We start from the raw sequence: 6066 nt of genomic DNA on the forward strand, positions 1-6066 counted from the left end.
CACTCTTCCATGTATACAGGCCCTTTGAAATGTGATTTTCGAGTTTGTTTCCAGCCTTTCAATTTGGGCTGGTCTGGTTATTTACTTAGCTAACAGAATGGGATATAAGTGATGCATGTCTGTTCTGACCCTAGGACTCAAGAGGATTTGCATGCTTTCTTTGCCACTGTAATGGGATTGAGCCTGGGCTTGGCTATTGGAAATGAGAGATCACAAGAACAGAGCTAGTTAGCCCAGTGATGCCATGCTAGGTCAGCCAACAACTAGCTGACTACCTGATTCATGGGCAGACGGTTAAAACTTATCAAATCCAGCAGGCGAGAACAGCAGACTGCTTCACATTCTCATGGATCCAGGAGAAATAACAAATTAAATTGTGGCAAAAGACAGCAGATACACATCCTCATGTGACAATAGAAGGGGTTATAATAATCCCTCTCTGGCTGAAGAGATTGAGTTTTTAAGAGTTTATATTTAAGAAGCATCCCACCTTTGTAGAAAGGATGAGTGCTTTCAAATTATACATATGCTTTCAAACCAGGGGAAACCTTTGGTTCTGATATCATCTAGTTGTAAAACCTTGGGATGATATTTAAGTTTTCTGAATCTATTTCTCCTTTCACAAATTGGGAATACAGGGCATGCTTGTAAAGTCGCTGTAAAGCATTGAAGGAGGCAGCCTGTGGGAAGGGCCCAGTTCACTGTAAATTCTCTGTAAATTACAGCTCTTGACAGAGATGACAATGACAATGGATCAAGATTACTTGACTGGGACAGCCCAGGGGCATAAATGCAGGTTTTGTAATCCCTAATGCAGCAGACTTTTTGTTTCTTCTATTTCCTTTTTCTGGCCCATTTTCTTTACCTTCTCTCCATCTCTCTCATCTCCTCTGGTGTGTTTTAGGGACTTATTTTGTGTTTTTAAGCCATCATCTGCTCTAGTCGGCTTTTAAAAACCTTGCTTTGCCCTTGAAGTATCTTCTACTTACTTAGCATAAAGATTATTCACCCTCAACAATAATGTTTATATATTATCCAGTTAAAAGTTTTGCCCACCTCTTTGCGTCTGAGAATACAGTTTTATTCTTGATTTCTACTTTATTGCAATGAAGTGAACTTCTTGGAATAAACGTTTTAATTCTTGTTTTATTTATTTATTTATTTATTTATTTATTTATTTATTTTTAATTTATTTTTTTAAATTTTATTTTATTTATTTATGATAGGCACACAGTGAGAGAGAGAGAGAGAGAGAGAGAGAGAGAGAGAGAGAGAGGCAGAGACACAGGCAGAGGGAGAAGCAGGCTCCATGCACCGGGAGCCTGATGTGGGATTCGATCCCGAGTCTCCAGGATCGCGCCCTGGGCCAAAGGCCGGCGCCAAACCGCTGTGCCACCCAGGGATCCCTTAATTCTTGTTTTAAACCTTAAGTCCATTTTGTTTATTATTTGTTTATTGTTTCTCCACATTCAGATGATTTCTCTTCATAGACTCCTAGGAACCAGCAAACAAGGACATTTTGCAGCACATTGCCCAGGTGTGTGTGTGTGTGTGGTCAGTCCACACCCCTGACTTGTGAAGTAACTATAAGAGCAAGAGTTGTGTAGAAGGTAACCAGTACATCTCAGAGTCCCACTGTCTAAAATCGTGGAGAGAAAGGAAATATACATTAAGATTATTTGTAGAAACAATTATTCAGTACTGCTGGTTTCATCAAAATGTCTTTTAGCTAAAATTTGGAAGCCTACTATTAATCAAGTTGCCTTGGGAAAGATCACAACTTCCCTTAGGATCCTGCTTTTAGCATCAAAAAGCAGATGTTTTGCTACATAAGAAATAAGCATTTTTAACAGCAACATGCAGAGTTTAGTCAGCAAGAAACACCAAGTTTAATTTACGGTCGTGGCTCCTTTTTTCCCTTGGAATTATTAACTCCCATGATGCTACCAAGAACTAATCCCTAGCCTTCTGAAGAGGCTGGTCTTTTTATTTCAGATCAAGCTTTTCTATCATTTCTAGGCTTAACATGGTTAAACCATTTAAATTCTGATGATTTAATCTATGGTACTCTGGGTATAATTATATACCCAGATTTTTAAAAAAGTAATTATAGATCTTTAAGTATAATTTTTGAAAATACACCTCACCATACTTGTATTTTCATTTCCTATATTGATTTCTGTATGGAAATGACCCTTGATATACCCTCAGATGGCAAAACTGAATGCTATTTTGAGTTGAAAATGACTTAAATAGAATGCCCTGGATTTGTGTATAAGTGGTAGCTAGTAAAACAATCTATTTGAGAAGGGAGAAACAAAACTCTCATTTAGGTTACAGTTAAAGATCAGATTTTTTTTCTTTTTGTTCAGTTTTTGCTTTTCCTACATAATTGTTGAAGAGGCTACTGGCCGCTTAGGTGCAGCCTTCCACTGAGGAGATTAAAAGAGAGCGAAACCTGCCCCAACAACCCTCAACGCAGAGCTGTGAGCTTAGGGACAACTGAGGAGTGGGGGGCTGCTGTGGGCTTCCTGGGGGTTAGAAGGGAGCAGGTGTTAGGGTGGAGCTCTGGGTTCATGCAATAAAAAAAAAAATTGTTGAACCAAGGACACTGATGGCCAGAACTGGAGTTGTGGCTTGATAAAGAGCCATTTTTAAAAATTTTAAATAGCAGACAGATTGAAGTGCATAGAATATTGAAATCTGAGCCTTGGGTGATATGTGGATATCATTTGGGCTTCACACTTAATAATGAAGCCCTTTCCAGCATTCTGTCAAATGGTCTTGTTCTCACTGTTGGAACTGCGAGTGAGGAAGGACTTTTAACTACTTGAGGAGGCAGTGTATCCATTATGGCACCACACATTTTGTTATAAAAGTTGTAATTATCTTCCAGTTCTGTGCTCCACAAAGCAATCTTACTAGTTTGGGCAGAGGCACTGAAATAATTCAGAATCTGAAAGCCGGCCAAGGGTAGAAATTAAATGATGTTTTGTGCTCACCATTCATAACCTTGTTGATGGTTCCAAGTTGGACTGCCTCCATCTGATACTTCCTTTCTGCTAAGTGGTTTGAGGGACATCATAGGGTCAGCATATATTTAGTTTTTTCCTACAGTTCCACTTGGTCCTGAACTCGGCTGCAGCAGCATGGTTGGATGTTATTTGTTCAATTTAACCATAGAATGGGAGTGGACAGTAGAGTGGGCTTGACTTGGTGCTAGACAGGTTTGGTGTGTCCAGAACTTAATCTTCATCAGCTTTTAAAAAAACAACCTCTTGAGATGAGTTGAATCATAACTTCAGAGGTTTATTTTTCTCTCAGGATGTTGGTAGTAATAAGGCCCTTCTTTTGTGCCAACTGCTCATGAGTTTTCTTCATAAGGATAAAAAGATATACATAGAAATGAATTCTGGGATGAAGCTTTGAACTACTTTCAGATGTTATAGAAGGAAATCTGAGTATCTTATCATTGTGTAATTTATTTTTTTCCCTTGTATTACTTGCTCTCTATTAATAAATTCCATTTCTTTTTCCCAGGCACACGGGAAAACTCCATTTCCTGATATCCCTTTCAGGTGGTTTGGGGCCATGTGTTGGGTTTTGTCCAGTAAAATATAGTTGAAATTAATGTGTGCTACTTGTAGGCAGGTCATAAAGCCCACTGTACAATTTTTCACATTCCCTTTCCGTTTTTGGGAGAAGCCATGTGTTGGGGATAGCAATATCAAAAAATAAGGAGATTTAATCCCTGAGTCATTTAATTAAATTCTTAATGATTCCATAATTATTTTTGACATGAAAGTCATCTAATCATTTTAATTATGCAAGTAAAAGGGAAAAAATACCTTCCCCATTTCTTTACCTTATTGTATAGGTATTTTAATTTTGTAAGTGGAATAAATAAAAAAACATGGTAAGTTTGCAATTTAAAAATAATGACATAATCCTAAAGGGAATTAACTTTATATATGAGATAGAGGAGCAGGGAAAAAGACTTTAGAAATTTAATATTTAGAGGTTGGACAAATGGAACACTGACAAATTGCCTTTCAAAGATCATTTCAATGTGAATATTTCTAAGACTTGATTATATGCTCCAGTGTTAAAATCAATGCTTTTTTTTCAAATGCTAAGACAAAAGATTTCTGAGAGGTCCAGTTTGTTTTACAATACAGCTTAAAATCAAAAGGAAAATATTAGTGCAGCAAAGCATGTACTATAATAGAATTTTCCCCTCTGTTTACTCTAATGACATTGCTGCAGTGGAGTGGTGTGAACCACCATATACAATATATTATTTTTATAAGTCTTAATAAAAAATATGCATTTTCACCAGCTTTTCCCAGATTGATATAATACCCTAATCAGTATGACACAAATCTTATTGAGAAATCATAGTCAAAACACAAGATAAACACATTTTTAATTTAAAATACAGGTTGTCCTGGCAAACATTTCCTAATGATGAATCTATAGGAAACCTAAAGCCTCAGTGGAATCGATGTACTAGCCTGGGTGGTACCAGGTGTCCTGCTCATCCACGTCCTTCCATCCACGTAGTTGCTGCTTCTACTTCATAATATGCTCTCTCTCATTGCTACTTTGGAAGCATACTTTGAATATTCTCATTTTTGCAGATGCTATGAACTTTTTTTGCTAAGCATATGTAGAGTTTAATTAACCTTTATTACTTTGAAACCCATATTCATTCTTAGGTTTAATTTATGTCTTTCTGCTTTTGAATTTTCAAAGATGGGATTGGATAACAGTGGAAGCATTTGGGAAAATCTAATAATTATCCCAGCTAGGCCACTACCAAGTTGCATAATTGCAAGCAAATTATTCTATTTTGCTGAATCTCTGTTTTACTATCAGGAACTGACAGCAATTGCCACTATTTACCTCCAAGTAGATTATTCCTTTTGATATTTATCTTTCAAAATGCCAGGAAAAAACATTATGGGTGAGATTATGGGTGCTGGGTGAGATTCAGCTCACAGTGCCTTATGTGTGTCTGCGGCGCTGCCTCAGTGTGCTCATCAATGGCTGCAGAAACCTGACACCCTGTACCAGCAGTGGAGCTGATCCCTATGTCCGCATCTACTTGTTACCAGAAAGGAGGTGGGCAAGTCATAAGAAGACCTCAGTAAAACAGAAGACCCTGGAACCCCTGTTTGATGAGACATTTGCATTTTTTGTTCCCATGGAAGAAGTAAAGAAGAGGTCACTAGATGTTGCAATGAAAAACAGTAGGCCACTTGGCTCACACAGAAGGAAGGAACTAGGAAAAGTACTGATTAACTTATCAAAAGAGGATCTAATTAAGGGCTTCTCACGATGGTATGAGCTGACTCCAGATGGACAGCCCAGAAGTTGATGAGCACCCTTTCACCTTTATATTAAGATGTGTACATATGCATATTTTATAATTTAAGTCAGAACAGCCATTTGAAAATATATACATACATTTTTGTGTGAAATTTAAATATATGGCTGGATAGTATTAGGAAGAGGTAAACATATATAAAAGCAAGTACTACTCTCTCTTGGTTGGATTTAATTGTTCAAATCCAGAAAGAAATGGGGTATTTATGCCTAATAAATTATTGGAACCTCGAAAAAAAAATGGATAAGAGAGCTATAAAAAAGACAATGTGGTGTGGAGCTTTGCATCAAGAAAGCAGGGTGCAAATCCAGGCTCTGTCATTTATTGGCTTAAAATCTTAGACAAGTCATTTAATTTCGAGGCCTGCTTCTTCAAATATACAATGGGATATTCTTACCATTATCACAGGGTTGTTATGAGGATGAAATGAGATCATGTAGACAAGTGCCCCGCACAGTGCTTAACCCTGGAGAAATCAGGTATGAAACCTAAATTTGCCTGCAAATGGGGTAGAGCAGTGAAGAGTGACACTGTTCTATGAATAGTTATGTTTGTTGATTCCAAAGTCATGCTGAATAGGGGTGCCTGGCTAGTTCATTCAGTTGGGCATGCAATTCTTGATCTCATGGTTGTGAGTTCAAGTCCTGCATAGGGGAGTAGAGTTTACTTAAAAAAAA

The sequence above is a fragment of the Vulpes vulpes genome, chromosome 8 (assembly GCF_048418805.1).
Source record: "Vulpes vulpes isolate BD-2025 chromosome 8, VulVul3, whole genome shotgun sequence".
Lineage (NCBI taxonomy): Eukaryota > Metazoa > Chordata > Mammalia > Carnivora > Canidae > Vulpes > Vulpes vulpes.